This window comes from Lissotriton vulgaris, chromosome 7 (assembly GCF_964263255.1).
Source record: "Lissotriton vulgaris chromosome 7, aLisVul1.2, whole genome shotgun sequence".
Lineage (NCBI taxonomy): Eukaryota > Metazoa > Chordata > Amphibia > Caudata > Salamandridae > Lissotriton > Lissotriton vulgaris.
This window is the reverse complement of record NC_141695.1, coordinates 1,669,973,799-1,669,994,784: the sequence shown is the minus strand read 5'-3', so window position 1 is coordinate 1,669,994,784 and position 20,986 is coordinate 1,669,973,799. Positions and strand designations below refer to the sequence as shown.

Below are 20,986 nucleotides of genomic sequence, written 5' to 3'. Positions count from 1 at the left end.
TGGTTAACAAATGAGTGCTCATTTGGGCATGAATAACAAGGATGCAAATTAAAATCCCCAGCTAGCATGGTCACAGGAAATGGGGATTCAGATTGAAAGACGTCATCAATAAATACTTTGAGACTGGTGTCAGCATCCGGCTCATACTTCATCATGACTGCCTTGTAAAAATTTATAAAAAGCAATCTACGCTTATTGGTAAATCAAAAAGAATACTCAGAATGGTCTTCAAATTAGACTTCAGAACCTCTACTCTACAATTAAGACCTAGATTTACTAAGGTGGTAAGGCCGCCTCTGTCATGACCACCGGCGGAACGAGTTGCTGGTACTGAATAAGAAGTAGAACCACCCAGGTGCAAACATTCATTTTCGTCCCACATTTCCTGCAAACACTTTCCAGGCACCCACTTAAGAACACTTCCTGGATTTGCAGAAGATCAGAAGCAGACTGGACCCCTTAAGGACTGGCCCTGCTCTTTCTTGTACCCAGGAGAAAGCAGTGGGCTCAGAGGAAGAATTCATTGACTTGCTGAGTGGCTACAGGGAGAAAAAAGCTATAAGAGGCCTCTTACTGGAAGTACTCATCTGAACATTGGGAACTGGGCCTGGTTCCTGGCCTTTGCTTGTCAACTTGTGAGTCTCTAAATGCTTCCCCTGATGTGCTTGATAGCTTTAGAAGTGTAGTCCTGTGGTTGATTGGGACATAAAGACTAAAATTAGAAGGTAAAATCTTTCACTGGAACTAACCTGGTTGTTGCATTTGACTCGCGCTTCATCGCAGTCATCTTGAAATTTCACATAGGTCCTGGTCGACAGCGACCATAGTATATCACTGGTTCCTTGCTTTTTTGTTGCTTTCCTAAATAAAAAAATGTTTAAAAAACTTTCTCTTGTTGCCCATGTTTGATTTTTGTAATTTTGTTTATAACATTTTACTATTTTTAGGTCTCAGCCTGCGATGGCTGCGCTTGCGCAGTCTCGCTGTCGACATTTAATGAGAGAGAGAGAGAGAATATCACTAGCAAGGTTAAGCCCTGCCCATCTTCTCCATTGGCTGGCCTCCTAAACGGTGGCCAGCCATTGGAGAAGTTTTCCTAGTGACATTCTTCTTTCTCTTTAAGCCCCGTCCTTTTCAGATTGGGTTCCTTGACTTACTGCTGAAGTAAAAGGTTTCTTATCTTCTTTATGGGTCCAGATGGCCACATAAAGAGGATTAACCTCTTCGCCGCTAATGACAAGGGTAACTCGTCATGGACTTTCCATTGATTTCAATGGAAATTACAACACCAGAGTAATTGTACCTTAGCAGCCAAGTGGTTAAGGAACCTTTTACCGGGGGAGGAGCGTAACCAGCAACCATGATGGCCGCCTGATTCCTCGGCTCCGCTGACCCTCTCGCCTTTCTCCCGTTTTCCGTTCTATCCTGTTGCCTATCCTGCTATTGAGTAACGTTGGCGGAACCGGGAGGCGACCCCGGATCTATCGGTGTGTTTTCTTCCTCGATCCCGGCAGTGAGACTACCGGAACGTCTCCGCCTCCTCCTGGCGCTGCGCGGCGGTTGCCGGGTCTTTGTTCTCGGACTGAGGCCGGCCCTGTTCATACTAACAGCCACCAGAACCTGCGGATCGGACACGACGGCGTGAGGCTCGTCCTGCTCCTTGCAACCTGTCTCATCACTTCACGGGCTCGCGCCCCGCCGATGCGGGGAACACATTGTATCGTGTCCTTCACTCGGAGACGACTTTGCTGGATACTTTGTCTCTCAACGAGCCGGGCTGGGCGCCATTTTACAGCTTGCTCTCCGTTCTTGGGACAGCGGACCCTGAGCTGCTACTGACGACACTGCTGTCTGCCCACGTCACGCTGATACTTTGCGCACATGGAATGTGCTTCCCCTGTGCCTCAAGCCTGGTTGTGCCATGGCTCGTGTCTGCGCGGTGCCTAGCTGGCTGCGAATGGAGATGGTGGACGGCTTCTGAGACAGTGCCGCATTTGTTCACCTTACGTGTAGGGGACTGCTGAATCCGCTCTCCCCGATGCACCAGTGCTGATCGCTGACGTTTTGGGCGCCCTAGTTGCTCTAAGAGTGGCTCTACGTACTGCTACCCGTGTATTGGAAGACCGGCTGGATGTGATTTCAACTGCGACACCATTGCTTGATCATGGATGCCTCCGGGAGCAGGACACTCTGCCACACTCTGCTTCTGCCTTTGGTTGTTCCTCCTCTCAGGCTGCTATCGACACACTGAGGGTGCGTGATCCTACTGTTGTCGAGGTGCCAGCTCTACTATCCTTGGGGCGAACTATAGTTTCTGGAGGTGCGATGTGGCTGGAACTACGTGGCCAGGCGCCATGTTTAGCTACCCTTCCTGAGGTCCCCGGAATGACTTGCTTCCCCATCCTGACGCGGCTCCTATTGACTGGGCTTGTTACTTCTCGAGGATCTTTGTTATACACTGTCCCTTCTTGTGTCACTGATATCTACATGGCCGTGTATCGGACGGATTTTATTGGTAATCACCCCACTCGGATCTGGATACTTGGCTCGCTCGCCTCCTTCAAGATGTCTGCTATGAGGCTGGACTACGTCGCCGCTTCGCATCGGACAGGGTTGAATGTGCCTCTCATCATGTTAGGACTGTTTTCACTTGTACTGCTGGAACACTGATGGACTGCCGGGGATATCAAACATGGGTATTGTATTGGTCGCGGGGTCTGGGATCGGGCGGCCGGAGTGATATGTGATGGTAGTTTTGGGAATATCCGTTGGCCCTCCTTCGGTCTTATGTGTATCACGTTTTTTTCTTTTTCTTCTCTTTTTCCCTTTTCTGTTCTAAATTTCGGGTTCGGTTTGTGGGCGACAGGCACGTTGTTGGGGGGGGGGGGGGGTAGGCCGTAGCCTCCGCATACGTGCAGGGTGGGGGGCTGGGGGTAGGGATTTTGTTTAAGTTTCAGTTTCTATGGGCCTTATTTCTTTCGTTCTTTATTGGTTCCTTTTCTTTCTTTTCCTTTGGGTCACTCAGGTGCTTCGGGGTAGTGATACCTATTCTCTCCGCTGTTGATATTGTCACTTTAGTGGATTTGGGTGTACTGAGTCCGGGGGCGGGCAATGGCCAACATGTACTGTTATGTTGTGCAACTATCCTGATGATTATTATCCTTTGCTGCTTTAAAAAAAATTAACCTAATTTCTCCTGTGCCTAGCGGTCCCGCTTTATTTGAGTCACGTCTTGGATACTTATTACTTGGGTTTTCTTTGGGATCGTTGGGTTGATCTATTCTTACTTGTTGTGCTGCTGACTGCTTTCTAGGCCGGCCTGTATGGTTGTGGGCCCGTATTTGTACGCTTAAAATGCACAATAAAGGTTTAAAAAAAAAAAAAAGGAACCTTTTACCCCAGCAGGAAGTCCGGGAGCCCAGGGTGAAAAGGACGGAGCTAAAAGACAAAAGGCAACGCTTGTTTTTTTCTGTAACGCCGTGCTGATCGAGACAGTCTGATCCCTGCACCACGCTGATATATTATCGGGCTCTATGCACCCTTGCACCATGCTGGAACTCCCTAATTCAGAAGTGTGTATATCCCCATGTGCTGTCTCATGCACATCCATCCATGTACATGGCATGCACTTTCTGTGCCTTCCCTCGTGCAGTCCTTTATAATTCCTCTGAGGTGTGCACCTTCTGTGCCTTACCTCATGCTGCCTTTTATAATTACTCTCACTCGTCCTGTGTGTTTCTTCAAGCATCTCTTATGTGCGGCACCTCTTGTGCACATCCTTCATATTCTAACGTTTGCATGCTGTGCACTTCTCCGCATCTAGCAGAGCGCGCTCGTGCATTTCCTCGCGCACCAATCTGCATCGAATCTCTCACTCTCCCCTGTGGCCTGTCTCGTGCGCTCTGTGTACACTGTACCGCGAGCTCCTACTGTGCGCGGTTCATGGCGCCGCCGGCGTCCCTTACGTCACGCAGACGTGTGCATTCCTCAGGTTCATTACCTCACACAGTCAGGTGTTCGGCCCACTCTGCTTCCTTGTGTACTTTCCCTTTTACACCCGCTTCCTCTCTATATTTGCACACTCTCCCTGGTCTCTGCTCACTCCATGCAGAGCTGCCTCTCCACCTCTCTATCCCCAAAAGAGCTGCCCCCACACACTTTATCACTAACAGAGCTGCCCCCCACCCCATTCACTATAACACCAAAGTGTCGCCCTTCCTGTTTGTGGGTGTTCCACTGCTCACTCCTCTATATTTTCACACACACTCCCTCTCAGTTCATGCAGAGCTGCCTCTCCCCCTCTCTATCCCCAAAAGAGCTGCCCCCACACTTTATCTCTAACAGAGCTGCCCCACACACTCTAACCCCACAAAGTGTCTCCCATCCTGTTTGGGGGTGATCCACTGCTCACTCCTTTTAACAACCCCAACGCCCCCGCCCCTCTCAGCTCGGAGTCTCTGCCCTCGAGCGCGCAGTGTCTCCAGTGTGCCCCCTCGCTGCACAGCATCAGTACCTCCACGCGCTCCGCTATTCAGCGCCCCCCCCTGTGGCGTTGAGCCCCCTCTCGTGCGCGCAGCCTGTGCCCGGCTTGAGCTCTGCCTGTGCCCGGCTTGAGCTCTGCCTGTGCCCGGCTCGAGCTCTGCCTGTGCCCCGGGCTTCTGTGCACGGCGCACTGGCAGGGAGCCCGACCGCTACCTCCGCACCTAGGCTCAGGAAGCTTTAGCGGCTACCGGGAATTAAGGAGGGAGGGCTAGGAGAGGAGAAGGAGGGGCAGTGAGAGGCAGCGCACAGAAGAACTCCCCGTCTGGCAGCAGCGCCTCAAGCAGCACCCAGCCTCCTGCCCCGGCATGGACAGCCGCCGCCCCCCCTGCTGCTGCCCCTGGCGGCCGCCCTGCTCCTGATGAGTACATGCCTTCTCTTACAGTGCTGCCCGCCGCTTCTAGGAGCTATGCCCCCTGCCCCAGCACTGAGAGGAGTGAGTGCTGCGGGCACTTTGCAGGGGGAGCCGTCCTGTCAGGATGGGTGCATGCTGTCACGACGACTGGAAGACAGCAGCTGTCAGGAGAGTCTCAGAGTAACTTGTCAGGACGGGTGGACGCAATCAGTCTGGAAAAGCTGAAAGTGAATGATAGAGGGTCGCCTGACAAGTGACTTGCCACGATGGGTGGTGTTGCATCACAATGGATTGAAAGTGGCATAACAAGGTGGGTGGAAAGTGACCAGTCAGGAAGGGTGGAGAGTGTCCTGTCAAGATAGGTGGGAGCTGTCAGTGCCTCCACAGTGCCCCGGATGATTCTTCACAAGTAATGTTAAAACGGCATTGGCTCTTGAATTATGCTCTGGGGCTCTGTGTGTGTGTGTGGCTGTGTGTGTGGCTGTGTGTGTGTGTGGCTGTGTGTGTGGCTGTGTGTGTGTGTGTGTGTGTGTGTGTGTGTGTGGCGCTGTGTGTGTTGCTCTGTGTGTGTGTGTTGCTCTGTGTGTGTGTGTGTGGCTCTGTGTGTGTGGCTCTGTGTGTGTGTGGCTCTGTGTGTGTGTGGCTCTGTGTGTGTGGCTCTGTGTGTGGCTCTGTGTGTGGCTCTGTGTGTGGCTCTGTGTGTGGCTCTGTGTGTGGCTCTGTGTGTGGCTCTGTGTGTGTGTGTGGCTCTGTGTGTGTGTGTGTGTGTGGCTCTGTGTGTGTGTGTGTGTGTGTGTGTGGCTCTGTGTGTGTGTGGCTCTGTGTGAGTGGCTCTCTGTGGGTGTGTGTGTGTGTGTGTAAATGCAATAGGTCTCGCATTTGGAAGAGATTAAGCTATTGGCATTGTAAATGACAATGCCATTTATTTATCTGTTTTCAAAACCAACACATAAATAAAAATGTTGTCATTTACAATGCCAATAGCTCTAACGTTTGCAAAGGCGAGACTGTAGCATTGTTTCTGTTTGGGATTATTTTATTGTTTTTACATTTTGACTTCATTTCTGTTTTGGTACTGCATAAACTATTTACTCATCACACAGATACGCCGGTCTACACTGCCATAGCAACCAGGCGGTTGAGGTAAGGTTACTTTAGTGAATTTGAGGGTTCACCATGAGCAGGTTTGTTATTCTTGAAGTGGGGAATAATAATCTAGTTTCTTACATGGCCGTATTCTATTAACATTGCTCGGTGCCTCGTTGAATAATCAAACACAACAAGACGATGGACGGAGTGCTAAGCCTTTCCAACCACTCACCCCCAGTCAAGAGATCTAGGTTTAATCCATCGTTCTTTTGCTCCCTATGCCACTCCAATTTGGGGTTGAATGCTTTACATTGTTCAGCATTCCGTCTATCAATTGTTCTTTTTGCATTTGTCACCCCAAGTGGGATGGGTATGCCCAGGCTTGGCTCCCGGGCTCACTGCACCACTGGATTCGAGCTAGCCTGGTGAGGAGGGGTGATACCCCGAAACCGGTCCCAGGATGCTTGTTTCTGGTCCAGGGAGGACCTGGCTTGGCATTTTGGGCTGGACTGTTCCCAGGGGGAGCAGGGTCAAGACTAAATTGCATATGCCTCTGAACTGGATGGCATTGTGGGCAAAAAAACGATGGCTTTAGACCCAGATCGCTGTACTGTGGGGGAATGTTTGACATTGTTCAGCATTCGCTCAATCAATTGGTGTTTGCATTTGTTGAATAATCTAGCACTTAAAAAAATATATATAACGATAGTCATTAAACGTTTCGCAGCCATTGCTCGATGAGTGTTGTACAGCCCTCAAAATATTCCTTATTATTTAAATATTCCACTGTTATTTAGTAATGCTGTGTTTTATGACCAGGCACAGTATTATACCCTAACTACATAGTGTAAAAAATCGACAATTTTCCATAACATTTCACAGCCACTGCTTGATGCTTGTGCTCTGGTCGAGCACAGTATTAGGAATGCACTAACGTATAAACAGGTCATAGTTTGTGATGCTGTGTTGTATCCCCTGGCACAGTATTAGGACTACACAGTTGGAAACGATTAACGACCATATTCTGTAAACGTTCCCACGGTCGTTGCGAGAGGCAGTGCTGGCTGTCTTGGTTCAGTGTCGAGCCTGACCTTAGGCGTGGCACAGCATCATTGGCGTTAGTCAGTGACGTGAACGTGTGCAGACAAACCTTTGTGCTCACGTTTGAAGGTGGCAACCCGAGTAGGTGCTTTCTGTGGATGAGAGGTGTGGTGCAGCAGACGGTTGTACGAGTACACCATACCTGTTTTGGTGAGAAAGAGAGAATGGAAAGAGGCATTGGGGCAGATAAGGGAAGGGTTGTGGATGAACTATTGCATGGTCCTTCCAGAAGAAACAGGCCCCATCTGACGCATTTGCATTACTTGCCGTGATCTATATAGTGTCATACTGTTTTTGTCCTGTTGTGCTTGCATTGCTTATGTCACTTTCTGTTGATTGCTTTACTGTTGGTGTTTGTTCCGTTTTTCCCGAATATTGTTAGGGAGGACATGAAGTGTTGGAAGGGAGGGTGTGTGCGGGGCTCTAAAGGAGCCTGGAGACGGGGCAGTGTGCTGTGCCCGCGCAGGGGGTTCTACATGTGGCAGTTACTCCCCACGCTGCTATCTGAACATGGCTGCCGCTTTCCTGCATTCACTGGCGTTCTGACCTCCAGTGAAGTGCCAACTCTTCAGTAATGTTTGTGTACGCGCTTTGGCCAGAGCTGACTCATGAAAGATTTGACTGTGGACTACTGAAGCGACAGTAAACATCTGCCCCTATGTTTTCATTGGAAGCTGGGACTGTGCACTATATGGCTACAGTGTCCGTCCGCTTTGAATTCTCAGATGAACCCTACTGTGCATTCCTTAGATTAGCAGGGCAAAGTACCCTCTACAGTAAACGGGCCAGTACTGTCCGCACTCACCCTAAAGCATGGGCACTCGCAAACCTTTTCCCAGGGGCCACAACGCTTGGTCTGTGATGAAGCCGAGGGCCGCAATGATGCCAGCAGGATGGGGGCTGGGCGGGGCAAAGGAGGGAGGGGGATTGTGGCAAGGTGGGTGTAGGGGAGGCAAAGCATATACAACTTGTCTCTGATTTGCACAATGTGAAACAAAGTTTGGGATTATTCCCGGCTTCTCCACTTAATCAAATAGTGTGATTTTAGGCATTTGTTTTATTTCACTGTATCTCATTTTTTATTCATTATCACATACATAACTTCAGGATGTGTTCTAAAACCTTCTGTGTTTGATTCCTGTTCATGTATGTATCATAGAAATCCAGGCTACCAAAGAGATAACAACTGACTTACCTCTTGGTTCACTATTGGCATTGTTCGGGTGGGGAAGAACGAATGTTTCTAAATTCATGTTTGATAATTATCACTTAAAAAATACTTTTCAACGTACTGATCTCTGCTGTACTAAGATGAAAGGGTTCTGCATTGTTAATGAAATACACTTTATGTATTTTGAATAGACTATATCATACTTTTACCCTTTTGCTGCAAGATGTCTTTAAAAATGAGGAAGGTATTTCTAAACTTTAGCGGTGCAGGACACCCTAGTTGCTTCCTTTTTAGGTTTCGCTGGGGGGGCGGAGCAGGCTCCGCCTCCAGAGAAATCTATTGAGTATAGTAAGCACTATGGAACACGCCCCCCCGTCCCATTGGCTAGCTCCATAAATGGAGCCTAGCCATTGGACGAGGGGCCTGTCCATCAATGCCGGACCAGACACGGGGGCGTTCCCGAGATTCTTTGGCTTTGGCGACGTCACGCGACGCCGGGAACGCCCCCTAGTCTGGTCCGGCCGGGCCGTGCGTGCTGCTGTCCTGCCTTGTGTCCCTCCTCCCGCCGTCCCCACGTTTCCCGCCTCCCTCCCGACGTCCGTGTCCTTTCCCGCCCCCCTCGTCCTCTCCCGCCCAATGATCCTCGCTTCATCAGCCTTGAAAAGATGAAAGGCTGCCCTAAAACTGCCTGTCTAAGAAGTCGATTGAGAGTAAAGTTGAGAGTTTTGAACCCATGAACTTCATTTTTGATGCAGGCTTCTCGCGTGACCCCAACGTGTGATCTTCGGCAAGCGAGTAAGGTCATCGCTGTTTGTTATCGTGTCACTAAAGCTGCGAGCACTTAAGAAACAACCCAAACCCGGGTGCTATGCACGCGTGAAAATCTGCGCATTTACGGTTAAAAACATCATGAACAATTTATAGGGAGAGCTGGAGATGTATAGATGAGCACTTAACGGTGGCCTATTTTTCAAAGCATATGGTATATATACATCAGGGCTGAATGCAACCAGGCGTATTATACGGCATGCGTGTCTTCTCTTTCTAGGCTGCACCCTCCAAGGGGAGGAGAGCAGGAAAGGTGCACTTTTCACAAAACACAGTGGGAAACACTGAAATTAAGAGATTCGTGGGGTTGGGGCCTTTAGAAGCAGACCCAGCAACGCACGAAGCAAGATGACATTGAAGACCCCAGGCTACGGTCGCAGTTGTGTCGCCTTTTAAAATGAAAGGGCGCACAGAGGCGTTTTTATTTCACAATGAAAGGGCGAACAGAGGTGTTTCTAATCACAGTCAGCGCTACGTGTTAGTATTATTTACTACTTGCTTTTCTGTGCCTTTTATGCTGTACGTCCTCGCCTGCCGCTATCTACTGAATGTGCGGTATGTGCAATATATATATATATATATACAGATACAAAATGTTTGAAACTCGCATTACTGGTGACCGTTCCTAGCGCCTAGACGCGATTCACACCCGTGTCATATGAAGAGCGCGCTCTGCTTCAGGTTGGATTAGCTCCCTTCCGAGCTGTAGAGGGTGATGTCGACTCCTATGGTGCATCCGTGTTCGCGCCTAGAAATGACTCTCTGGATATAGTGCTTTATCTAAGTTTGCTCCATCATGAGATAAGAAAATAAACAAATAGCCCTCGGCTCGCATGGAATTTGCAGCATGCAGGCACTAGACAACGAATACAGTTCCACTTCATTCGTGGCACTGTGACATACAAATGTGCTCATTAATCCGCACATTACGTCGGAAAGCCTGCCTCCACCCCCGAGCTAACACGGCATGATCCCGTGACACCCAAGTGGTCCTAAAATACAATGTAGCGCCCAGAGACGCCTCGGCATGTGGCGCTGATGTGATAGTCGAGCCTCTTCATTCAGTAGTTCACTTGTCCAGCATGCAATTCTGTCCACATGCCAATGGGCAATATTCTGACCAATCGAAACTCTTCAGTGGCCATACTGCCCGTCTAGCACCTCGAGGCCGTTCAGTATCGTGCTGTACAGATGTCCACATTCAATCATTCATTCGATGCGTCCTTCTCTCATCCCGTCAAAGGGCGAGGACATATTGTACTCGGTCCTTGCGCTTGTCCCACCGTGTAATGTAGCGCCCAGTGGTGCTCCCATTAATGTATTCACGCGCCCTGCCAGGAGGACACCATCTACCACACCTTGCCCTTGCGGAACAGAACGATGTAGCACCTAGAGGTGATTTCTTGCTATACAATCTTTCTCTTTCTGAATGGTCGTTCTCCACCCGTGTCTGCCTCAGTCCCTCAAACAACATTAGCACGGCACAACTCTCTGCATGCTAAAGTTATAGCCCTGGGCAGAGTGGCACTTGGACGGGATTCAGTCTGGGGTCTTGTGCCATGCAAGTCTTCGAATTCATTCATTTGTTTACTGATTCCGCACTCCGGAGCCAATAAGGCAGCATTCCACCCACTCTGCGGCGCTACATACCATCACACCATTTCTCTTGCAAATCGTTGTGTTGATGTGTTTTACTTAATTAGTTTTGTTAAGTCAATACACCACGGTAGACATGTTTCTAGACTCCTGTCATTTTTCGAACAATGTATCGCTAGAGTTTTCACAGTTTTAGGTGTTGTGCTGTAGAAGTCCTTCATTTTTTCAGTCATTCATTCATTTTTTCAACATCTCCAATACACGTCCTCAGGCATGCGCTGTCCCATCTGCCATTTGGTACAGTGTAGCGCCATGGGACAATTACAATGTTCTATATAAGGCAGGTGACTGTTCATTATTTCATTCACTCAATACTTGCTTCACTGGTACAGCTTGTAAGGCACTAGAATACGACAGCTCAACAAAACGGATTTCGCATTGTGCAGTTAATTCAAGCGGCAGTCCCCTACACCATTCATGCATTCCTTCCCACCTACCCCCTCCTCCCACTATTATTTTTACGAGCCAGAAAAAACTAATCAGAGGCAATGTTGTGCTGCATAATGTAGCGCCTAGAGGCAATATTGCCGTGCTACGTTGTAAAACCTTAATCGAACGCCCGCCTCTAACCACACGTCAACAAAGCACGGTCTTGCCAGGACTCTTGAAGTTGTTTCAATGCACAATATGGCGCATGGAAGCGATGTGTTTTGGCTCGCGGAGAGGAGTTAATACTCAATAGGCTGGAATAAGATCCCCCGAGTGAAATGAAGAAAGAATGTCCAGGTTGTTGTCTCTTCTCATCATTACTGCCCCCTTGAGTTTCTCACCCCTACAATCGGAAGAATCCCAAAGCAGAGCGAGAGATTGAACCTGTCGCCCTCAAACTTTTTTTTAAGAGTCAGGAGTTGGATTGGTTAAGGATAGCGAAGTCGGAGTATTCGACTTCCTATTTTAAAACCAAGAAGTGACGCGCATTTTTCTGCAGATAACGCACACTTTTGTCATAATCCGGACCTTTTTTTTGCTATACATAACATTCTAGTAGTTTGCCTATCAAATGTTACCCCCATCTGCAGGGCCTGACCTCCAGCGTGATGTTAATTAAGGGAGCCTTGATTGTGTCTCCAGGCTTAATTGAATAAAGGCGTTTCGCTTCTACCCGGTCCTTGCACTGACTGTCGATTTTTAATACCTTTTGTGCCTCCTTTCTGTATCTTGCGCATTTATCGCATTGTGTTCTGATTTTTAAGTCAACAGGACTAAAAACACACTGGGACTTGCAGATTCATACCTGCGCTATGTGGAAAGTGAAACTACATGTCCCAGCATGCCGAGTGCTGTAGACTGGAAAGAAGACTGACAAAGAGCCACTCTCAGGCATTGGCCTGTTAATAGCCATGAGAATGATGCAAATATGTTGTTCAACTCTCAGTCGGTACATGAGTTTTAGACGAGGTAATACAAGTCATTTTGAATTTTCCTTTTTTAAGTTCCTAAATAAGCGACGGCTGTGTTATGTAGTCACTTTTGCTACCTTGATAAGAATGTACGAAAAGATAACAATATGCCTTTTACCCTTTGTATCATAACGCCGGATATAGATTTTGCTAATAGCAGTACGCACTAGACTCATTACTGTGTCATTGGGCACACGGGGAACACCTTCGTGTCAACAAAGTGATTGCAATATCACTGTAAAGCACAAAGCATCTATTCTGGAGAAAATATGAAATCTGAAGAAATGCAAATACTTAATTATTGTACACTAAATTGTGCACCAACATTATTGGTAATTCATTACTTGCATGGTCACTAAACCAACAAAAGGGTCAGTGCCTAGAGTGCTCCGTAGATTCCACTGCAGGGCTTTCCCTGAGTAAGAACCTTAAATACTACTTTACCAGCACTATATATGCATAGCTCCGAGAGATGTACCATTCGGCTACCACTGTACAGATACTTTCTGTATTTTTGCATCTCTATGTGGATGCAAACGCACTCTTGCTGATGTGTCTGCGCCCAAGCAGTCTTGGGATGGTCAATTAGATGACTTTGAAAGGGTAATGCCTTATGGTATAGAACTGGGCAAACTGCAATACCCATTGACCGCTTGAATCCATTGCGCTTCCCAGCCCACCTGTGGCGATTGTTGATGCACACCTATTGGAGATGCTTGGAGCACAACACTCGAGTGCTGAATTTGCAAACTTTTAAATACAGGGCCCAAAGTTTTTCCTAGCTCACGCCACGATTGCTGCAGAATTCCGGGGTTGCTGAACACCTAAGACTGCTTAGTCTTGGTACCATCTCATGCCTCTTCTTTCAGTCCTTTTATCATACTCCTACTAATTCCTTTTTAGTCCATGCTTTCTTTCTCTATTACTGTTTTCCTCTATTTTGTTTTCGCTTCCTTTTTCAGGGGTGTGGAATTTTATAATATATCCACCTGCCCGTGGACCGCAATTTGCCAGAAAACTACAGATACTGTAAAAAAAAAAAAAACATCCGCTTGCCCCTGCTGGTGCCAAGTAGTGAGGTGACAAACTATGGCAGCATCCTCAATATATCAAAGCTTTGATAGCCTCACTGACTATGCAGTAGATCCAGAGTACTATTCCTTTGAGTCTGTTCACACTAACTTCTACGTTGAAGGGTTTTCACCAACTCCTCTTTACTCTTCTCCCACAATAAAAAAGGTTGAAAGTTTACTCCCGTAGAGAGGAGGAGTAAAAAAATAAATTCACAGGTTGGGGGGGGGGGGGGGGAGGGTGTAAAGGGGATGTAGAAAGGATGAATTTGCATTCGCACAGATTTCCGCATCAGCAAATATAAGATAACATAGCATGTTTATACACCTGTATTTCTTGATGGGGCACTTTCACCCTGGGGTCTCTTGGGTTATTGTTTCCCAATCAATGGCACTCATGTTATCAATCTTGTAAAGAAAGGCTGAGCCTACCTCTTAGGATTAAAATCTTGGACCATGTATATTTGCTCATGTGAAAAAGAAATACTTATAAGTTTGCTAGGAGTATGGTTTCCAAGCATACTTTGATAAAAGTTTTTAAATTTTTGAAAGCTATACATTGGCCAGAATGCAAGGGCATATATGTGCGGCTGGCTGTGTGTGCGGCTGGCTGTGTGTGTGTGTGTGCGGCTGGCTGTGTGTGTGTGTGTGTGTGTGCGGCTGGCTGTGTGTGTGTGTGTGTGCGGCTGGCTGTGTGTGTGTGTGTGTGCGGCTGGCTGTGTGTGTGTGGCTGGCTGTGTGTGTGCGGCTGGCTGTGTGTGTGCGGCTGGCTGTGTGTGTGCGGCTGGCTGTGTGTGTGCGGCTGGCTGTGTGTGTGTGTGTGCGGCTGGCTGTGTGTGTGTGTGCGGCTGGCTGTGTGTGTGCGGCTGGCTGTGTGTGCGGCTGGCTGTGTGTGTGCGGCTGGCTGTGTGTGTGCGGCTGGCTGTGTGTGTGCGGCTGGCTGTGTGTGTGTGCGGCTGTGTGTGTGTGTGTGTGCAGCTGTGTGTGTGTGTGCAGCTGTGTGTGTGTGTGTGCGGCTGGCTGTGTGTGTGTGTGTGTGTGTGTGCGCGCGGCTGGCTGTGTGTGTGTGTGTGCGCGCGGCTGGCTGTGTGTGTGTGCGCGCGGCTGGCTCTGTGTGTGTGCGCGCGGCTGGCTCTGTGTGTGTGCGCGCGGCTGGCTCTGTGTGTGTGTGCGCGCGGCTGGCTGTGTGTGTGTGTGTGCGCGCGGCTGGCTGTGTGTGTGTGCGCGCGCGGCTGGCTGTGTGTGTGTGTGCGCGCGCGGCTGGCTGTGTGTGTGTGTGCGCGCGCGGCTGGCTGTGTGTGTGTGCGCGCGGCTGGCTGTGTGTGTGTGCGCGCGGCTGGCTGTGTGTGTGTGTGTTCGCGGCTGGCTCTGTGTGTGTGCGCGGCTGGCTCTGTGAGTGTGTGTGCGTGCGCGCGGCTGGCTCTGTGTGTGTGTGTGTGACTCTGTGTGTATCTGTGGGTGCAAATGCAATAGGTCTCACATTTGCGAGAGATTAAGCTATTGCCATTGTATATGACAATGCCATTTATTTATCCGTTTCCAAAACCAACACATAAATACAAATGTTGTCATTTACAATGCCAATAGCTCTAACTTTTCCAAAGGCGAAACCATTGCATTGTAAATGCTTGTTTAAATCAGTGGCGGCTGGTAGGTGACTCGCGGGGGCAGGTTGGGGGTTAGGAAATATATAAAAAAGCAAACGTACTTGCTGGTCGCTGTTGCCAAATGCCACCTCTCCTCACAGGAACCAGAAACAAGAAGCACCCAGGCATCCAGACTCCCCTAGCCAATCACAACTCTGCTGATTTGGTCTAAGCGTTGTGGTTCGACTCTCAGAGAGGGGGTGGGAGCCTGGGCATGTTCTCCATCCAGGTTGTAATACTGCCTGGATGGAGAATAATAATCCACATTTGTAAAGCGCACAATCACCCTTAAGGGTCTCTAGGCGCTGGGGGCCGTCGGGAAGATTAAGCAAGCTATTGCCCAGAGTCACATGGTGCTGGGCTAATCTACCGCCGGTGCCGGGGATCGAACCGTGATCCCCAGATTCTGGAGTCAGTCGCCCTAGCCGCGGCGCCACACCTCTTCTCACTTCTCACTGAAGAGTACATGCAAAGTGTACATGACTGTTTGGCCTCCAGAGACGGTCGATCAAACAGTCATGCGCGCTTTAGGTGCAGCATTAGCCACTCTTCCTGCCGGTGAAGCGGGGAGCCCACACCTGTTCTCCCCTAACCTGGGCACATCTGGAATAGTAAAAATAAAATTATAACTTCTGTTATTATCATTATTTTTTTTTTCAATTGCACTGCTTTAAATAAAGCAGTGGGACAACGTTCCTCCGCCTTAACAGAGGAGCCACCCCTGATTTCGATGATCTTGTTGGTTTATTTAGCATTTCTTGAAATGTTATTGTTGAGTCGAGTAAACAGCAGCCCGGGCCGTCGTTTGAATATCACTGCCCTAAAGGATACGGACCCTGCATCAGTATGTGCAGGGGAGAGTTGGGTCATTTTGCACCGTCTTCTGGCATCAGTGGTATGTTTCTGCATACATGTCGTGATCAGAACATATAGCAGGGGTAGGAGGAGATGTCCAATTTGACATGGTGGACTGGCATTTTGACATGCGGTTTCCACACCATTAGCCTCTTTTCAGGCACTGTGCTTGTGTGTTGATGTGTTTGGGGGGGGGTGAGGTGTGCCATACACTTTGCTTAAGCATCCCAATATCGTGAACAGAGCATATGTATAAAAGTACCATCTCCACTCCTCAACCTGCCCTTCTCTTTCTCAACTCAGACCAGCCCATGCACATTCGGCCTTCCTTTACATCCCAACTACACGCTTTCTGTTAGTAGATTTACAACCCTGTGCTTGTCTACTGCCCACAGGAACACCTCAGCTGTCTTTTACCCTATATTTTCTCGCCTGTTGATTCGTCATTTTGACTTATTTTTTTGGTCCAATTTATTCCACCCCCTCTATTTTTTGTTGTTGTTGTTTTTTTGCTTACCTCTCTTGTTCCTTTTTGCTCCTCTTTGGCTCCCATCTTTCTTCTCCCCAACCCCTCTTTTCCTTTCCTCTTCTTTTTATCTGCCCCCACTCGTAGTTTAGTTTACCCCTTATTCATTTCACTCATTCCTATACTTTTTTTTTCTGTTCACAACCTGCGTTTTGTCTTTTGCTTTTCTGTCCCTGTTTTTATTAGGTTTTACACCTATGCCACTTGCTCCATTCATTGTGGACAGATTGTATTCTAAACTTCTGTTGGGAGTTTTGGGCTAGTCTCCTTCAGTCATTTGTTTTATTTTCTCTGTAACCTTCAGCATTGGCTTAAAACATTTCCATTACATCTTGCATCAGCTGACATGAGTGTTTTCACCTTTTTTTTTTAGGTCAAGCCTACAAGACAGCACAAGCTGAATGTTAAAAACTAATAGTCAACTTATAAAGAACATACAGTGGGCCTAAAGCCTGCCCATTGCTTACCATTGGTTGGCTTTATTGCCACTCTCATTTGCTTGCTTCATATTTGATGACATGCCTTGTCCATCTTGTTTGTCCCCCAGAGTATAGTCACTTCTTGTGTTCCTTCTACTGCTCGCTCTTGGAACTACTGCATTCAAAACATTTTTTTTTTTGCATCAGTAATCCATGAGAGTGCATGTGTGCTTTTCTAACCCCCCCCCCATGCCCCATGTACTACATGTTGCTGCCTGTGTGTACTTCTTTCCGCCTACACTTCATGCTGGTGTCTTACGCCCGGGTGATCCCACCCCAAGCCACTGCTCCATGTTGTTGCTCTCTTCACCCTCACGGTCTCCCTTGTGTGCCTCTCGCCCACCCTTCTTGCTGCTTCCACCCGAATGTGCTTCTTCTCCCTTTGCCCTGCTCCCATGCTCCTTGTTTGCCTTGACCAACGTTGCTCATCATGAATCAAAGTAATTGGTAGACCCAAAAGATCTCAATGGCGTGATTTGTCTTTGCCAATACTAGTTCTGTTGGCAGCGCCCTTAGTTCCGTCTTTAGAATACATGGGGTGCTAACATACATTTGAAATCAGTGGGCAATTAGCCCAGCAGTCCTGGGGAGAGGCTTAGTCGCTGACAAAATGTATATTGGAGAAAATAAAGCAATACTTTTTTTTGTTCATTTTTTTTAGCATCCATTTGTAATTTCTTTTTTATCTTCTGTTTAGAAATATTTTTGATGCGTGTATGCTAGTACTTTTACTATACATATATCAAAACTACTGGCATTTTCTTTGGTCATTTGTCTATCTTATCCCCCTGCAGCCCTCTCCACCTTTCTTCTCAAATAATGAATCTTTAAGTATTTTAATTGGTAGCTCGTTGACAGCTTCTATATGTTCATTATTGTCCTTCTAATCTTCGACTAGAGTAGACGACTGTAAGTCTTCAAGATCTCCACCTCAGCAGCCTGTCGGCCTTTCGAGGCTTTGCAGTCTGCCCTGCCTACTCTTTCTTCACAGGTTCTAACCAGTGATCACAGAGGGTAAATTATTTCTTGAATAATCTGCATGCATTCTCTTGTTTTACCCAGCTGGCCTATCTCTTATAGTTTGATGCTAGGAGGAACAGAAGTCATAGACGCTGTTTCCTGTTTAGCGCTCTGAAGACTGGTATGACAAGCCCATTAGGGGAAACCCTGCTTGCCACAGGTTTGCATACATTCTAGTTCTATCCTTGCATGAACAATGTATGGGATTGGGTAACTGTAATTCTTCCCCTTGGATTGTGTTGTACCCTAGAAGCCCAGTAACCTATGATTATGAAGCACAGCTTCTACTCACGTCTTATATCAATGACAGTTTGTTGGAGAAAGCATCATATTGGAAATCCGTTGCACAATCCGCTAGGACAGTGGTTCTTAACCTTTGGGACGGGGACCCAGAGGGTTTGTGAAGCCTCCTCGGTGGGTGTCGCTGAATGCTTCTAAAATTAAATAATATTAACAGACAACGTGTATATAACTAAAGAAGTATAATGTAAAATTCTATTTTTTAAAACATTCTGTAAATCTGAAGGGATTTGAAATTGGAGGCAAAAATAAAGTTAGTATCCTCTGATTGTAGGAACAACGGAATATAGGAAGGACAATAAATTTCCTCAATTGAATTTCGAAACGCTCCTGCCTTCTCATCTAAATAAATAAAATAAAAAAATTGGGAATCAAATAAAATATTTCATTATTTGTGTGTTTGATTTTTTTATGTGCATTGTTGTGCGGTTGAAATATTCAAAAATGCTCAGGCCATGTGCACGGATTCCAAACATGATTCAGTGGGGTCCCCGGGTTGTAATAATTATGTGGGGGTGTCCTCAAAAGTTTAAGGCCCACTGCCCCAGCACGCTTCCACCGCCAAAGTTACTCTAAATAGTTGTATATGCCCCAGGTCCTACAATCTAACTCGTCTTTCTTAAGATAAACGTCTTGATGCCATAAGGGATGAAGAGCTTTACACTTTAATTTAATTATTGAGGCCCTTTAAAACTTTGGTAACGTGTGAATTTCAGGAAAGTGACCAATTTGTTTCCATTGGAGAAGATTACTTTATTTAACATGACCTTTACCAGATAATCTACGTGACTGTGGAATGATTGGAGAAAGGAGAAACACAGTGTAATATCACTATCTAAGGCTGTTCCTTTAAAAAAAATCTTTCTAAATGTCAACTTATTAATGCAGTGTGGTAAACAATATAAGGGCTGCAGGCAAGTCCGGCTAGGAGAAAGAATGAGGTGAAGTAGAGGGAACAATCCCAGATGGGTATGGTGGGAGGTGGCCCGTTCAAGATGGAGGGCCAGAGAAAATATTGACAGGGATGAGTAACGAGAGGGATCGCGCCAGACTACTTCTTTGTTTCCTGTGCATTGTGGCACTTTTCCATCCACTTATTATGAATGAATCCGACCCAAAGATTTGTCCACTGCTTAGCTAACTGTTGGCCTGCAGAACTTGGTGGTCCATAATCAGCAGGCTCTTATAAGAATTTTCAGTGTGGTGATCTTAGACTGAGGTCTAAAGTCTACAAGTTAAGCTCCTTCTGAAACCTCCTCTCCACTGTAGACCATCATCATCCTAAAACTTTGGCAGTTTGTTAGACAACTCGAGATTTCTTTTGTGTATGCTAAAAAAGAGGCGTGGACCTGTAGATACTCTCTACTTAGTGCTACGGGAGACCATCCATTTTGTGTATCCTTAAGTAAGTTTCTAGTACAGTGCTCGAGATGGAGAGTAAACAGTCACAGCGATGGCAACATGCACAAAAGAGCTGTTAAAGATTTTTTTTGTTTCCTTCAAGATCAAAATGTTATCTGTGGGATGCATCTACTTCAGTGGTGCGTATCCAATGTTAGATATGTTTAAGGAGGAGCTCTTTAATGTACACTGCGTTGTAAATGTCGGATGTCTGTCGAGTAAAACATCTTGTGCCAAGTACGTTTGCTTATTGTTTTGAGTGCGCACATGTGTGTACTTAGATTTTGGACCATTCCTGCTTGATGTGTTTGCATGCATGTTGGGGTGGTGCGTTGTACATGCTTACCCATGATTGGAATGTACATTACTTTCTTACCATCCAAACCAAGGACAGCAGCAGTTTTGAGATGAAGTGATGTAACCTATGTGTGTGATTGAAAGCAGTGTAACATGGGAAGACCTATTTAGTACGCACACTTCTGGATCATGGAGAATTTAGAGTAAACCTCAGACCAAGCAAGATTTATATTGAAGTGTAGAGAGGAAGACGCAATCGTAATTACTCCATCTGTACTCTTTTGCTTAGGACTTCTACTAAAGTGATGTGGAAGAAGATGGTAAGAAGCACAGTATTTGAGTGGCTGGCCTAGTAACTGCAGTACTCTAAGGAGGAAGTGGTATTCCCACGAGTGCATAAACCAGGAATCAAGGGGGGGGTAGACCGTGATTCATTGTACCAATGCATCACTAGCCACTGTACCTTCTGTGTTTTTGTGGGAAGGCTTAAAGAAATTATTTTGATGCAGTCAGCTGACTGCGAATGTGTTCCTTCCCTACCCTAACATACATGTGCAAGAGGATCTCAATGGGCTTTCGTGTGTCTCACGTTTTCATATTCCTATCCATTCAATAGGAAATATTGTAATTAATGGAAGCACCTTTTGTCAGGAAAGAAATTACACCTAACTTCTTTAGCACTCTTGGATTTTGGCCAGTGTAGACTTAAGATACCTGACTGCTCTCTCTAATACTTTTACACCTATTCCTTATTTTATTGAACTACAGGCAATTTTGGTATTGTGTTAACTCTTCAGATTGCCTATAAATACTTTGTGAAAGGGTGTTCACAACTGTAACTAACTATGAAGATTATTTAACCCTGTGTAATGTTTTACTTCTGGCTACATTGTGTTGATTTATTGATTTTGTACCCTTTACAACTAATGTTTTTTTTATCAATATAAAACTCAGTTTCAGAATACCTACACCCATGTTGTTCTCATCTCCGTATTTCTATAATAATGTTTGATTCATTGATAATTTAACAAAATAGTTTTCGGAGTAATCCAACTGGAAGCGACTTTAATAGAGCTTACCTGATTGTAATTTCTCAATTGCTGTAAATATATATATGTGAACCAATCCCTTGTAGGCACAGCTACCTGCTTATTTAATTGCCTAAGCCTACAAGGGTCTTTTTGGTTTCCCATTTTTTGAGATATTCCTCTCTAATAGGGGGCACAACATCTAACATCTACTTTTTCTGTTTC

At 46.7% G+C, this 20,986-nt stretch overlaps 1 protein-coding gene across 2 annotated transcripts in view; it reads left to right on the top strand.

The window, feature by feature from the left end:
* The window catches only part of HM13 (histocompatibility minor 13), a 66,918-nt gene that overhangs the window by 6,462 nt on the left and 39,470 nt on the right, over nucleotides 1-20,986 (top strand). The window lies entirely within an intron of this gene.